Consider the following 16,602-nt stretch of genomic DNA (forward strand, 5'->3'; position numbering starts at 1 on the left):
CAGTAGCAGAGTGAAATAGACAGTAACAGAGTGTAAGAGACAGTAGCAGAGTGTAAGTGACAGTAACAGAATGTAAGAGACAGTAGCAGAGTGTAAGAGAGTGTAAGAGACAGTAACAGTGTGTAAGAGGGTGTAACAGAGTGTAAGAGAGTGTAACAGAGTATAGGAGACAGTAACAGAGTATAGGAGACAGTAACAGAGTGTAAGAGACAGTAACAGAGTATAGGAGACAGTAACAGAGTAAAGGAGGCAGTAACAGAGTGTAAGAGACAGTAACAGAGTGTACGAGACAGTAACAGAGTGTAAGATACAGTAACAGAGTGTATGACAGTGTAGTAGAGTGTAAGAGACAGTAACAGAGCGTGAGAGATAGTAGCAGAGTGTAAGAGACAGTAGCAGAGTGAAAGAGACAGTAACAGAGTGAAAGAGACAGTAGCAGAGTGTAGTAGAGTGTAAGAGAGTGTCACATGGCATATACCGTCCTCTAGGATCACATAGTCCAGAATGATCTCAGTATACTGTGAACGTCTCTGGGGATCTCTTCGCGTAGACATCGTAAACCTGTGTAAGAGACAGTAGCAGAGAGTAAGAGACGGTAACAGAGTATAGGAGACAGTAACAGAGTGTAAGAGAATGTAAGAGACAGTAACAGAGTGTAAGAGAGTGTAAGAGAGTGTAAGAGACAGTAACAGAGTGTAAGAGACAGTAACAGAGTATATGAGACAGCAGCAGAGTGTAAGAGAGTGTAACAGAGTATAGGAGACAGTAACAGAGTATAGGAGAAAGTAACAGAGTGTAAGAGACAGTAACAGAGTGTAAGAGACAGTAACAGAGTGTAAGAGACAGTAGCAGAGTGTAAGTGACAGTAACAGAATGTAAGAGACAGTAGCAGAGTGTAAGAGAGTGTAAGAGACAGTAACAGTGTGTAAGAGGGTGTAACAGAGTGTAAGAGAGTGTAACAGAGTATAGGAGACAGTAACAGAGTATAGGAGACAGTAACAGAGTGTAAGAGACAGTAACAGAGTATAGGAGACAGTAACAGAGTATAGGAGGCAGTAACAGAGTGTAAGAGACAGTAACAGAGTGTACGAGACAGTAACAGAGTGTAAGATACAGTAACAGAGTGTATGACAGTGTAGTAGAGTGTAAGAGACAGTAACAGAGCGTAAGAGATAGTAGCAGAGTGTAAGAGACAGTAGCAGAGTGTAGGAGACAGTAGCAGAGTGTAAGAGACAGTAACAGAGGGTAAGAGACAGTAGCAGAGTGAAATAGACAGTAACAGAGTGTAAGAGACAGCAGCAGAGTGTAAGTGACAGTAACAGAATGTAAGAGACAGTAGCAGAGTGTAAGAGAGTGTAAGAGACAGTAACAGTGTGTAAGAGGGTGTAACAGAGTGTAAGAGAGTGTAACAGAGTATAGGAGACAGTAACAGAGTATAGGAGACAGTAACAGAGTGTAAGAGACAGTAACAGAGTAAAGGAGGCAGTAACAGAGTGTAAGAGACAGTAACAGAGTGTACGAGACAGTAACAGAGTGTAAGATACAGTAACAGAGTGTATGACAGTGTAGTAGAGTGTAAGAGACAGTAACAGAGCGTAAGAGATAGTAGCAGAGTGTAAGAGACAGTAGCAGAGTGAAAGAGACAGTAACAGAGTGAAAGAGACAGTAGCAGAGTGTAGTAGAGTGTAGTAGAGTGTAAGAGAGTGTCACATGGCATATACCGTCCTCTAGGATCACATAGTCCAGAATGATCTCAGTATACTGTGAACTTCTCTGGGGATCTCTTCGCGTAGACATCGTAAACCTGTGTAAGAGACAGTAGCAGAGAGTAAGAGACGGTAACAGAGTATAGGAGACAGTAACAGAGTGTAAGAGAGTGTAAGAGACAGTAACAGAGTGTAAGAGACAGTAACAGAGTATATGAGACAGCAGCAGAGTGTAAAAGAGTGTAACAGAGTATAGGAGACAGTAACAGAGTATAGGAGACAGTAACAGAGTGTAAGAGACAGTAACAGAGTGTAAGAGACAGTAACAGAGTGTAAGAGACAGTAGCAGAGTGTAAGTGACAGTAACAGAATGTAAGAGACAGTAGCAGAGTGTAAGAGACAGTAACAGTGTGTAAGAGGGTGTAACAGAGTGTAAGAGAGTGTAACAGAGTATAGGAGACAGTAACAGAGTATAGGAGACAGTAACAGAGTGTAAGAGACAGTAACAGAGTATAGGAGACAGTAACAGAGTATAGGAGGCAGTAACAGAGTGTAAGAGACAGTAACAGAGTGTACGAGACAGTAACAGAGTGTAAGATACAGTAACAGAGTGTATGACAGTGTAGTAGAGTGTAAGAGACAGTAACAGAGCGTAAGAGATAGTAGCAGAGTGTAAGAGACAGTAGCAGAGTGAAAGAGACAGTAACAGAGTGTAGGAGACAGTAGCAGAGGGTAATAGACAGTAACAGAGGGTAAGAGACAGTAGCAGAGTGAAATAGACAGTAACAGAGTGTAAGAGACAGTAGCAGAGTGTAAGTGACAGTAACAGAATGTAAGAGACAGTAGCAGAGTGTAAGAGAGTGTAAGAGACAGTAACAGTGTGTAAGAGGGTGTAACAGAGTGTAAGAGAGTGTAACAGAGTGTAAGAGAGTGTAAGAGACAGTAACAAAGTGTAAGAGGGTGTAAGAGACAGTAGCAGAGTGTAGGAGAGGGTAAGAGAGTGTAAGAGACAGTAACATAGTGTAAGAGACAGTAACAGAGTATATGAGACAGCAGCAGAGTGTAAGAGAGTGTAACAGAGTATAGGAGACAGTAACAGAGTGTAAAAGACAGTAACAGAGTATAGGAGACAGTAACAGAGTGTAAGAGACAGTAACAGAGTGTACGAGACAGTAACAGAGTGTAAGATACAGTAACAGAGTATATGAGACAGCAGCAGAGTGTAAGAGAGTGTAACAGAGTATAGGAGACAGTAACAGAGTATAGGAGACAGTAACAGAGTGTAAGAGACAGTAACAGAGTATAGGGGACAGTAAAAGAGTGTAAGAGACAGTAACAGAGTGTACGAGACAGTAACAGAGTGTAAGATACAGTAACAGAGTGTATGACAGTGTAGTAGAGTGTAAGAGACAGTAACAGAGCGTAAGAGATAGTAGCAGAGTGTAAGAGACAGTAGCAGAGTGAAATAGACAGTAACAGAGTGTAAGAGACAGTAGCAGAGTGTAAGTGACAGTAACAGAATGTAAGAGACAGTAGCAGAGTGTAAGAGAGTGTAAGAGACAGTAACAGTGTGTAAGAGGGTGTAACAGAGTGTAAGAGAGTGTAACAGAGTATAGGAGACAGTAACAGAGTATAGGAGACAGTAACAGAGTGTAAGAGACAGTAACAGAGTATAGGAGACAGTAACAGAGTATAGGAGACAGTAACAGAGTGTAAGAGACAGTAACAGAGTGTAAGATACAGTAACAGAGTGTATGACAGTGTAGTAGAGTGTAAGAGACAGTAACAGAGCGTAAGAGATAGTAGCAGAGTGTAAGAGACAGTAGCAGAGTGAAAGAGACAGTAACAGAGTGTAGGAGACAGTAGCAGAGTGTAAGAGACAGTAACAGAGGGTAAGAGACAGTAGCAGAGTGAAATAGACAGTAACAGAGTGTAAGAGACAGTAGCAGAGTGTAAGTGACAGTAACAGAATGTAAGAGACAGTAGCAGAGTGTAAGAGAGTGTAAGAGACAGTAACAGTGTGTAAGAGGGTGTAACAGAGTGTAAGAGAGTGTAACAGAGTATAGGAGACAGTAACAGAGTATAGGAGACAGTAACAGAGTGTACGAGACAGTAACAGAGTGTAAGATACAGTAACAGAGTGTATGACAGTGTAGTAGAGTGTAAGAGACAGTAACAGAGCGTAAGAGATAGTAGCAGAGTGTAAGAGACAGTAGCAGAGTGAAAGAGACAGTAACAGAGTGTAGGAGACAGTAGCAGAGTGTAAGAGACAGTAACAGAGGGTAAGAGACAGTAGCAGAGTGAAATAGACAGTAACAGAGTGTAAGAGACAGTAGCAGAGTGTAAGTGACAGTAACAGAATGTAAGAGACAGTAGCAGAGTGTAAGAGAGTGTAAGAGACAGTAACAGTGTGTAAGAGGGTGTAACAGAGTGTAAGAGAGTGTAACAGAGTATAGGAGACAGTAACAGAGTATAGGAGACAGTAACAGAGTGTAAGAGACAGTAACAGAGTATAGGAGACAGTAACAGAGTAAAGGAGGCAGTAACAGAGTGTAAGAGACAGCAACAGAGTGTACGAGACAGTAACAGAGTGTAAGATACAGTAACAGAGTGTAAGAGACAGTAACAGAGCGTAAGAGATAGTAGCAGAGTGTAAGAGACAGTAGCAGAGTGAAAGAGACAGTAACAGAGTGAAAGAGACAGTAGCAGAGTGTAGTAGAGTGTAAGAGAGTGTCACATGGCATATACCGTCCTCTAGGATCACATAGTCCAGAATGATCTCAGTATACTATGAACGTCTCTGGGGATCTCTTCGCGTAGACATCGTAAACCTGTGTAAGAGACAGTAGCAGAGAGTAAGAGACGGTAACAGAGTATAGGAGACAGTAACAGAGTGTAAGAGAATGTAAGAGACAGTAACAGAGTGTAAGAGAGTGTAAGAGACAGTAACAGAGTGTAAGAGACAGTAACAGAGTATATGAGACAGCAGCAGAGTGTAAGAGAGTGTAACAGAGTATAGGAGACAGTAACAGAGTATAGGAGACAGTAACAGAGTGCAAGAGACAGTAACAGAGTGTAAGAGACAGTAATAGAGTGTAAGAGACAGTAGCAGAGTGTAAGTGACAGTAACAGAATGTAAGAGACAGTAGCAGAGTGTAAGAGACAGTAACAGTGTGTAAGAGGGTGTAACAGAGTGTAAGAGAGTGTAACAGAGTATAGGAGACAGTAACAGAGTATAGGAGACAGTAACAGAGTGTAAGAGACAGTAACAGAGTATAGGAGACAGTAACAGAGTATAGGAGGCAGTAACAGAGTGTAAGAGACAGTAACAGAGTGTACGAGACAGTAACAGAGTGTAAGATACAGTAACAGAGTGTATGACAGTGTAGTAGAGTGTAAGAGACAGTAACAGAGCGTAAGAGATAGTAGCAGAGTGTAAGAGACAGTAGCAGAGTGAAAGAGACAGTAACAGAGTGTAGGAGACAGTAGCAGAGTGTAAGAGACAGTAACAGAGGGTAAGAGACAGTAGCAGAAAGAAATAGACAGTAACAGAGTGTAAGAGACAGTAGCAGAGTGTAAGTGACAGTAACAGAATGTAAGAGACAGTAGCAGAGTGTAAGAGAGTGTAAGAGACAGTAACAGTGTGTAAGAGGGTGTAACAGAGTGTAATAGAGTGTAACAGAGTATAGGAGACAGTAACAGAGTATAGGAGACAGCAACAGAGTGTAAGAGACAGTAACAGAGTATAGGAGACAGTAACAGAGTAAAGGAGGCAGTAACAGAGTGTAAGAGACAGTAACAGAGTGTACGAGACAGTAACAGAGTGTAAGATACAGTAACAGAGTGTATGACAGTGTAGTAGAGTGTAAGAGACAGTAACAGAGCGTAAGAGATAGTAGCAGAGTGTAAGAGACAGTAGCAGAGTGAAAGAGACAGTAACAGAGTGAAAGAGACAGTAGCAGAGTGTAGTAGAGTGTAGTAGAGTGTAAGAGAGTGTCACATGGCATATACCGTCCTCTAGGATCACATAGTCCAGAATGATCTCAGTATACTGTGAACGTCTCTGGGGATCTCTTCGCGTAGACATCGTAAACCTGTGTAAGAGACAGTAGCAGAGAGTAAGAGACGGTAACAGAGTATAGGAGACAGTAACAGAGTGTAAGAGAATGTAAGAGACAGTAACAGAGTGTAAGAGAGTGTAAGAGAGTGTAAGAGACAGTAACAGAGTGTAAGAGACAGTAACAGAGTATATGAGACAGCAGCAGAGTGTAAGAGAGTGTAACAGAGTATAGGAGACAGTAACAGAGTATAGGAGACAGTAACAGAGTGTAAGAGACAGTAACAGAGTGTAAGAGACAGTAACAGAGTGTAAGTGACAGTAACAGAATGTAAGAGACAGTAGCAGAGTGTAAGAGAGTGTAAGAGACAGTAACAGTGTGTAAGAGGGTGTAACAGAGTGTAAGAGAGTGTAACAGAGTATAGGAGACAGTAACAGAGTATAGGAGACAGTAAAAGAGTGTAAGAGACAGTAACAGAGTATAGGAGACAGTAACAGAGTATAGGAGGCAGTAACAGAGTGTAAGAGACAGAAACAGAGTGTACGAGACAGTAACAGAGTGTAAGATACAGTAACAGAGTGTATGACAGTGTAGTAGAGTGTAAGAGACAGTAACAGAGCGTAAGAGATAGTAGCAGAGTGAAAGAGACAGTAACAGAGTGTAGGAGACAGTAACAGAGTGTAGGAGACAGTAGCAGAGGGTAATAGACAGTAACAGAGGGTAAGAGACAGTAGCAGAGTGAAATAGACAGTAACAGAGTGTAAGAGACAGTAGCAGAGTGTAAGTGACAGTAACAGAATGTAAGAGACAGTAGCAGAGTGTAAGAGAGTGTAAGAGACAGTAACAGTGTGTAAGAGGGTGTAACAGAGTGTAAGAGAGTGTAACAGAGTGTAAGAGAGTGTAAGAGACAGTAACAGAGTGTAAGAGGGTGTAAGAGACAGTAGCAGAGTGTAGGAGAGGGTAAGAGAGTGTAAGAGACAGTAACATAGTGTAAGAGACAGTAACAGAGTATATGAGACAGCAGCAGAGTGTAAGAGAGTGTAACAGAGTATAGGAGACAGTAACAGAGTATAGGAGACAGTAACAGAGTGTAAAAGACAGTAACAGAGTATAGGAGACAGTAACAGAGTGTAAGAGACAGTAACAGAGTGTACGAGACAGTAACAGAGTGTAAGATACAGTAACAGAGTATATGAGACAGCAGCAGAGTGTAAGAGAGTGTAACAGAGTATAGGAGACAGTAACAGAGTATAGGAGACAGTAACAGAGTGTAAGAGACAGTAACAGAGTATAGGAGACAGTAAAAGAGTGTAAGAGACAGTAACAGAGTGTACGAGACAGTAACAGAGTGTAAGATACAGTAACAGAGTGTATGACAGTGTAGTAGAGTGTAAGAGACAGTAACAGAGCGTAAGAGATAGTAGCAGAGTGTAAGAGACAGTAGCAGAGTGAAATAGACAGTAACAGAGTGTAAGAGACAGTAGCAGAGTGTAAGTGACAGTAACAGAATGTAAGAGACAGTAGCAGAGTGTAAGAGAGTGTAAGAGACAGTAACAGTGTGTAAGAGGGTGTAACAGAGTGTAAGAGAGTGTAACAGAGTATAGGAGACAGTAACAGAGTATAGGAGACAGTAACAGAGTGTAAGAGACAGTAACAGAGTATAGGAGACAGTAACAGAGTATAGGAGACAGTAACAGAGTGTAAGAGACAGTAACAGAGTGTAAGATACAGTAACAGAGTGTATGACAGTGTAGTAGAGTGTAAGAGACAGTAACAGAGCGTAAGAGATAGTAGCAGAGTGTAAGAGACAGTAGCAGAGTGAAAGAGACAGTAACAGAGTGTAGGAGACAGTAGCAGAGTGTAAGAGACAGTAACAGAGGGTAAGAGACAGTAACAGTGTGTAAGAGGGTGTAACAGCGTGTAAGAGAGTGTAACAGAGTGTAAGAGAGTGTAAGAGACAGTAACAGAGTGTAAGAGGGTGTAAGAGACAGTAGCAGAGTGTAGGAGAGGGTAAGAGAGTGTAAGAGACAGTAACAGAGTATATGAGACAGCAGCAGAGTGTAAGAGAGTGTAACAGAGTATAGGAGACAGTAACAGAGTATAGGAGACAGTAACAGAGTGTAAAAGACAGTAACAGAGTATAGGAGACAGTAACAGAGTGTAAGAGACAGTAACAGAGTGTACGAGACAGTAACAGAGTGTAAGATACAGTAACAGAGTGTATGACAGTGTAGTAGAGTGTAAGAGACAGTAACAGAGCGTAAGAGATAGTAGCAGAGTGTAAGAGACAGTAGCAGCGTGAAATAGACAGTAACAGAGTGTAAGAGACAGTAGCAGAGTGTAAGTGACAGTAACAGAGAGTAAGAGAGTGTAAGAGACAGTAACAGTGTGTAAGCGGGTGTAACAGAGTATAGGAGACAGTAACAGAGTACAGGAGACAGTAGCAGAGTGAAAGAGACAGTAACAGAGTGTAAGAGACAGTAGCAGAGTGTAAGAGACAGTAGCAGAGTGTAAGAGACAGTAACAGAGTGTAAGAGACAGTAGCAGAGTGTAAGAGAGTGTAACAGACAGTAACAGTGTGTAACAGGGTGTAACAGCGTGTAAGAGAGTGTAACAGCGTGTAAGAGAGTGTAAGAGAGTGTAAGAGAGTGTAAGAGAGTGTAAGAGACAGTAACAGAGTGTAAGAGACAGTAACAGAGTATATGAGACAGCAGCAGAGTGTAAGAGAGTGTAACAGAGTATAGGAGACAGTAACAGAGTATAGGAGACAGTAACAGAGTGTAAGAGACAGTAACAGAGTGTACGAGACAGTAACAGAGTGTATGACAGTGTAGTAGAGTGTAAGAGACAGTAACAGAGCGTAAGAGATAGTAGCAGAGTGTAAGAGACAGTAGCAGAGTGAAATAGACAGTAACAGAGTGTAAGAGACAGTAGCAGAGTGTAAGTGACAGTAACAGAATGTAAGAGACAGTAGCAGAGTGTAAGAGAGTGTAAGAGACAGTAACAGTGTGTAAGAGGGTGTAAGAGAGTGTAACAGAGTATAGGAGACAGTAACAGAGTATAGGAGACAGTAACAGAGTGTAAAAGACAGTAACAGAGTATAGGAGACAGTAACAGAGTGTAAGAGACAGTAACAGAGTGTACGAGACAGTAACAGAGTGTAAGATACAGTAACAGAGTGTATGACAGTGTAGTAGAGTCTAAGAGACAGTAACAGAGCGTAAGAGATAGTAGCAGTGTGTAAGAGACAGTAGCAGAGTGAAAGAGACAGTAACAGAGTGTAGGAGACAGTAGCAGAGTGTAAGAGACAGTAACAGAGGGTAAGAGACAGTAGCAGAGTGTAAGAGAGTGTAAGAGACAGTAACAGTGTGTAAGAGGGTGTAACAGCGTGTAAGAGAGTGTTACAGAGTGTAAGAGAGTGCAAGAGACAGTAACAGAGTGTAAGAGGGTGTAAGAGACAGTAGCAGAGTGTAGGAGAGGGTAAGAGAGTGTAAGAGACAGTAACATAGTGTAAGAGACAGTAACAGAGTATATGAGACAGCAGCAGAGTGTAAGAGAGTGTAACAGAGTATAGGAGACAGTAACAGAGTATAGGAGACAGTAACAGAGTGTAAAAGACAGTAACAGAGTATAGGAGACAGTAACAGAGTGTAAGAGACAGTAACAGAGTATAGGAGACAGTAACAGAGTGTAAGAGACAGTAACAGAGTATATGAGACAACAGCAGAGTGTAAGAGAGTGTAACAGAGTATAGGAGACAGTAACAGAGTATAGGAGACAGTAAAAGAGTGTAAGAGACAGTAACAGAGTGTACGAGACAGTAACAGAGTGTACGAGACAGTAACAGAGTGTATGACAGTGTAGTAGAGTGTAAGAGACAGTAACGGAGCGTAAGAGATAGTAGCAGAGTGTAAGAGACAGTAGCAGAGTGAAATAGACAGTAACAGAGTGTAAGAGACAGTAGCAGAGTGTAAGTGACAGTAACAGAATGTAAGAGACAGTAGCAGAGTGTAAGAGAGTGTAAGAGACAGTAACAGTGTGTAAGAGGGTGTAACAGAGTGTAAGAGAGTGTAACAGAGTATAGGAGACAGTAACAGAGTATAGGAGACAGTAACAGAGTGTAAGAGACAGTAACAGAGTGTAAGATACAGTAACAGAGTGTATGACAGTGTAGTAGAGTGTAAGAGACAGTAACAGAGCGTAAGAGATAGTAGCAGAGTGTAAGAGACAGTAGCAGAGTGAAAGAGACAGTAACAGAGTGTAGGAGACAGTAGCAGAGTGTAAGAGACAGTAACAGAGGGTAAGAGACAGTAGCAGAGTGAAATAGACAGTAACAGAGTGTAAGAGACAGTAGCAGAGTGTAAGTGACAGTAACAGAATGTAAGAGACAGTAGCAGAGTGTAAGAGAGTGTAAGAGACAGTAACAGTGTGTAAGAGGGTGTAACAGAGTGTAAGAGAGTGTAACAGAGTATAGGAGACAGTAACAGAGTATAGGAGACAGTAACAGAGTGTACGAGACAGTAACAGAGTGTAAGATACAGTAACAGAGTGTATGACAGTGTAGTAGAGTGTAAGAGACAGTAACAGAGCGTAAGAGATAGTAGCAGAGTGTAAGAGACAGTAGCAGAGTGAAAGAGACAGTAACAGAGTGTAGGAGACAGTAGCAGAGTGTAAGAGACAGTAACAGAGGGTAAGAGACAGTAGCAGAGTGAAATAGACAGTAACAGAGTGTAAGAGACAGTAGCATAGTGTAAGTGACAGTAACAGAATGTAAGAGACAGTAGCAGAGTGTAAGAGAGTGTAAGAGACAGTAACAGTGTGTAAGAGGGTGTAACAGAGTGTAAGAGAGTGTAACAGAGTATAGGAGACAGTAACAGAGTGTAAGAGACAGTAACAGAGTATAGGAGACAGTAACAGAGTAAAGGAGGCAGTAACAGAGTGTAAGAGACAGTAACAGAGTGTACGAGACAGTAACAGAGTGTAAGATACAGTAACAGAGTGTATGACAGTGTAGTAGAGTGTAAGAGACAGTAACAGAGCGTAAGAGATAGTAGCAGAGTGGAAGAGACAGTAGCAGAGTGAAAGAGACAGTAACAGAGTGAAAGAGACAGTAGCACAGTGTAGTAGAGTGTAGTAGAGTGTAAGAGAGTGTCACATGGCATATACCGTCCTCTAGGATCACATAGTCCAGAATGATCTCAGTATACTGTGAACGTCTCTGGGGATCTCTTCGCGTAGACATCGTAAACCTGTGTAAGAGACAGTAGCAGAGAGTAAGAGACGGTAACAGAGTATAGGAGACAGTAACAGAGTGTAAGAGAATTTAAGAGACAGTAACAGAGTGTAAGAGAGTGTAAGAGAGTGTAAGAGACAGTAACAGAGTGTAAGAGACAGTAACAGAGTATATGAGACAGCAGCAGAGTGTAAGAGAGTGTAACAGAGTATAGGAGACAGTAACAGAGTATAGGAGACAGTAACAGAGTGTAAGAGACAGTAACAGAGTGTAAGAGACAGTAGCAGAGTGTAAGTGACAGTAACAGAATGTAAGAGACAGTAGCAGAGTGTAAGAGAGTGTAAGAGACAGTAACAGTGTGTAAGAGGGTGTAACAGAGTGTAAGAGAGTGTAACAGAGTATAGGAGACAGTAACAGAGTATAGGAGACAGTAACAGAGTGTAAGAGACAGTAACAGAGTATAGGAGACAGTAACAGAGTATAGGAGGCAGTAACAGAGTGTAAGAGACAGTAACAGAGTGTACAAGACAGTAACAGAGTGTAAGATACAGTAACAGAGTGTATGACAGTGTAGTAGAGTGTAAGAGACAGTAACAGAGCGTAAGAGATAGTAGCAGAGTGTAAGAGACAGTAGCAGAGTGAAAGAGACAGTAACAGAGTGAAAGAGACAGTAGCAGAGTGTAGTAGAGTGTAGTAGAGTGTAAGAGAGTGTCACATGGCATATACCGTCCTCTAGGATCACATAGTCCAGAATGATCTCAGTATACTGTGAACGTCTCTGGGGATCTCTTCGCGTAGACATCGTAAACCTGTGTAAGAGACAGTAGCAGAGAGTAAGAGACGGTAACAGAGTATAGGAGACAGTAACAAAGTGTAAGAGAATGTAAGAGACAGTAACAGAGTGTAAGAGAGTGTAAGAGAGTGTAAGAGACAGTAACAGAGTGTAAGAGACAGTAACAGAGTATATGAGACAGCAGCAGAGTGTAAGAGAGTGTAACAGAGTATAGGAGACAGTAACAGAGTATAGGAGACAGTAACAGAGTGTAAGAGACAGTAACAGAGTGTAAGAGACAGTAACAGAGTGTAAGAGACAGTAACAGAGTGTAAGAGACAGTAACAGAGTGTAAGTGACAGTAACAGAATGTAAGAGACAGTAGCAGAGTGTAAGAGAGTGTAAGAGACAGTAACAGTGTGTAAGAGGGTGTAACAGAGTGTAAGAGAGTGTAACACAGTATAGGAGACAGTAACAGAGTATAGGAGACAGTAACAGAGTGTAAGAGACAGTAACAGAGTATAGGAGACAGTAACAGAGTAAAGGAGGCAGTAACAGAGTGTAAGAGACAGTAACAGAGTGTACGAGACAGTAACAGAGTGTAAGATACAGTAACAGAGTGTATGACAGTGTAGTAGAGTGTAAGAGACAGTAACAGAGCGTAAGAGACAGTAGCAGAGTGTAGTAGAGTGTAGTAGAGTGTAAGAGAGTGTCACATGGCATATACCGTCCTCTAGGATCACATAGTCCAGAATGATCTCAGTATACTGTGAACGTCTCTGGGGATCTCTTCGCGTAGACATCGTAAACCTGTGTAAGAGACAGTAGCAGAGAGTAAGCGACGGTAACAGAGTATAGGAGACAGTAACAGAGTGTAAGAGAATGTAAGAGACAGTAACAGAGTGTAAGAGAGTGTAAGAGAGTGTAAGAGACAGTAACAGAGTGTAAGAGACAGTAACAGAGTATATGAGACAGCAGCAGAGTGTAAGAGAGTGTAACAGAGTATAGGAGACAGTAACAGAGTATAGGAGACAGTAACAGAGTGTAAGAGACAGTAACAGAGTGTAAGAGACAGTAACAGAGTGTAAGAGACAGTAGCAGAGTGTAAGTGAGTGTAAGAGACAGTAACAGTGTGTAAGAGGGTGTAACAGAGTGTAAGAGAGTGTAACAGAGTATAGGAGACAGTAACAGAGTATAGGAGACAGTAACAGAGTGTAAGAGACAGTAACAGAGTATAGGAGACAGTAACAGAGTATAGGAGGCAGTAACAGAGTGTAAGAGACAGTAACAGAGTGTACGAGACAGTAACAGAGTGTAAGAGACAGTAACAGAGTGTATGACAGTGTAGTAGAGTGTAAGAGACAGTAACAGAGCGTAAGAGATAGTAGCAGAGTGTAAGAGACAGTAGCAGAGTGAAAGAGACAGTAACAGAGTGTAGGAGACAGTAGCAGAGTGTAAGAGACAGTAACAGAGGGTAAGAGACAGTAGCAGAGTGAAATAGACAGTAACAGAGTGTAAGAGACAGTAGCAGAGTGTAAGTGACAGTAACAGAATGTAAGAGACAGTAGCAGAGTGTAAGAGAGTGTAAGAGACAGTAACAGTGTGTAAGAGGGTGTAACAGAGTGTAAGAGAGTGTAACAGAGTATAGGAGACAGTAACAGAGTATAGGAGACAGTAACAGAGTGTAAGAGACAGTAACAGAGTATAGGAGACAGTAACAGAGTAAAGGAGGCAGTAACAGAGTGTAAGAGACAGTAACAGAGTGTACGAGACAGTAACAGAGTGTAAGATACAGTAACAGAGTGTATGACAGTGTAGTAGAGTGTAAGAGACAGTAACAGAGCGTAAGAGATAGTAGCAGAGTGTAAGAGACAGTAGCAGAGTGAAAGAGACAGTAACAGAGTGAAAGAGACAGTAGCAGAGTGTAGTAGAGTGTAGTAGAGTGTAAGAGAGTGTCACATGGCATATACCGTCCTCTAGGATCACATAGTCCAGAATGATCTCAGTATACTGTGAACGTCTCTGGGGATCTCTTCGTGTAGACATCGTAAACCTGTGTAAGAGACAGTAGCAGAGAGTAAGAGACGGTAACAGAGTATAGGAGACAGTAACAGAGTGTAAGAGAATGTAAGAGACAGTAACAGAGTGTAAGAGAGTGTAACAGAGTGTAAGAGACAGTAGCAGAGTGAAAGAGACAGTAACAGAGTGTAGGAGACAGTAGCAGAGTGTAAGAGACAGTAACAGAGGGTAAGAGACAGTAGCAGAGTGTAAGAGAGTGTAAGAGACAGTAACAGTGTGTAAGAGGGTGTAACAGCGTGTAAGAGAGTGTAACAGAGTGTAAGAGAGTGTAAGAGACAGTAACAGAGTGTAAGAGGGTGTAAGAGACAGTAGCAGAGTGTAGGAGAGGGTAAGAGAGTGTAAGAGACAGTAACAGAGTGTAAGAGACAGTAACAGAGTATATGAGACAGCAGCAGAGTGTAAGAGAGTGTAACAGAGTATAGGAGACAGTAACAGAGTATAGGAGACAGTAACAGAGTGTAAGAGACAGTAACAGAGTATAGGAGACAGTAACAGAGTGTAAAAGACAGTAACAGAGTGTACGAGACAGTAACAGAGTGTAAGATACAGTAACAGAGTGTATGACAGTGTAGTAGAGTGTAAGAGACAGTAACAGAGCGTAAGAGATAGTAGCAGAGTGTAAGAGACAGTAGCAGAGTGAAATAGACAGTAACAGAGTGTAAGAGACAGTAGCAGAGTGTAAGTGACAGTAACAGAATGTAAGAGACAGTAGCAGAGTGTAAGAGACAGTAACAGTGTGTAAGAGGGTGTAACAGAGTGTAAGAGAGTGTAACAGAGTATAGGAGACAGTAACAGAGTGTAAGAGACAGTAACAGAGTATAGGAGACAGTAACAGAGTATAGGAGACAGTAACAGAGTATAGGAGACAGTAACAGAGTGTACGAGACAGTAACAGAGTGTAAGATACAGTAACAGAGTATATGACAGTGTAGTAGAGTGTAAGAGACAGTAACAGAGCGTAAGAGATAGTAGCAGAGTGTAAGCGACAGTAGCAGAGTGAAATAGACAGTAACAGAGTGTAAGAGACAGTAACAGTGTGTAAGAGGGTGTAACATAGTGTAAGAGAGTGTAACAGAGTATAGGAGACAGTAACAGAGTGTAAGAGACAGTAACAGAGTGTACGAGACAGTAACAGAGTGTAAGATACAGTAACAGAGTGTATGACAGTGTAGTAGAGTGTAAGAGACAGTAACAGAGCGTAAGAGATAGTAGCAGTGTGTAAGAGACAGTAGCAGAGTGAAAGAGACAGTAACAGAGTGTAGGAGACAGTAGCAGAGTGTAAGAGACAGTAACAGAGGGTAAGAGACAGTAGCAGAGTGTAAGAGAGTGTAAGAGACAGTAACAGTGTGTAAGAGGGTGTAACAGCGTGTAAGAGAGTGTTACAGAGTGTAAGAGGGTGTAAGAGACAGTAGCAGAGTGTAGGAGAGGGTAAGAGAGTGTAAGAGACAGTAACATAGTGTAAGAGACAGTAACAGAGTATATGAGACAGCAGCAGAGTGTAAGAGAGTGTAACAGAGTATAGGAGACAGTAACAGAGTATAGGAGACAGTAACAGAGTGTAAAAGACAGTAACAGAGTATAGGAGACAGTAACAGAGTGTAAGAGACAGTAACAGAGTGTACGAGACAGTAACAGAGTGTAAGATACAGTAACAGAGTATATGAGACAGCAGCAGAGTGTAAGAGAGTGTAACAGAGTATAGGAGACAGTAACAGAGTATAGGAGACAGTAAAAGAGTGTAAGAGACAGTAACAGAGTGTACGAGACAGTAACAGAGTGTAAGATACAGTAACAGAGTGTATGACAGTGTAGCAGAGTGTAAGAGACAGTAGCAGAGTGAAATAGACAGTAACAGAGTGTAAGAGACAGTAGCAGAGTGTAAGTGACAGTAACAGAATGTAAGAGACAGTAGCAGAGTGTAAGAGAGTGTAAGAGACAGTAACAGTGTGTAAGAGGGTGTAACAGAGTGTAAGAGAGTGTAACAGAGTATCTGAGACAGTAACAGAGTATAGGAGACAGTAACAGAGTGTAAGAGACAGTAACAGAGTGTAAGATACAGTAACAGAGTGTATGACAGTGTAGTAGAGTGTAAGAGACAGTAACAGAGCGTAAGAGATAGTAGCAGAGTGTAAGAGACTGTAGCAGAGTGAAAGAGACAGTAACAGAGTGTAGGAGACAGTAGCAGAGTGTAAGAGACAGTAACAGAGGGTAAGAGACAGTAGCAGAGTGAAATAGACAGTAACAGAGTGTAAGAGACAGTAGCAGAGTGTAAGTGACAGTAACAGAATGTAAGAGACAGTAGCAGAGTGTAAGAGAGTGTAAGAGACAGTAACAGTGTGTAAGAGGGTGTAACAGAGTGTAAGAGAGTGTAACAGAGTATAGGAGACAGTAACAGAGTATAGGAGACAGTAACAGAGTGTACGAGACAGTAACAGAGTGTAAGATACAGTAACAGAGTGTATGACAGTGTAGTAGAGTGTAAGAGACAGTAACAGAGCGTAAGAGATAGTAGCAGAGTGTAAGAGACAGTAGCAGAGTGAAAGAGACAGTAACAGAGTGTAGGAGACAGTAGCAGAGTGTAAGAGACAATAACAGAGGGTAAGAGACAGTAGCAGAGTGAAATAGACAGTAACAGAGTGTAAGAGACAGTAGCAGAGTGTAAGTGACAGTAACAGAATGTAAGAGACAGTAGCAGAGTGTAAGAGAGTGTAAGAGACAGTAACAGTGTGTAAGAGGGTGTAACAGAGTGTAAGA

The sequence above is a fragment of the Spea bombifrons genome, chromosome 10 (assembly GCF_027358695.1).
Source record: "Spea bombifrons isolate aSpeBom1 chromosome 10, aSpeBom1.2.pri, whole genome shotgun sequence".
NCBI lineage: Eukaryota > Metazoa > Chordata > Amphibia > Anura > Pelobatidae > Spea > Spea bombifrons.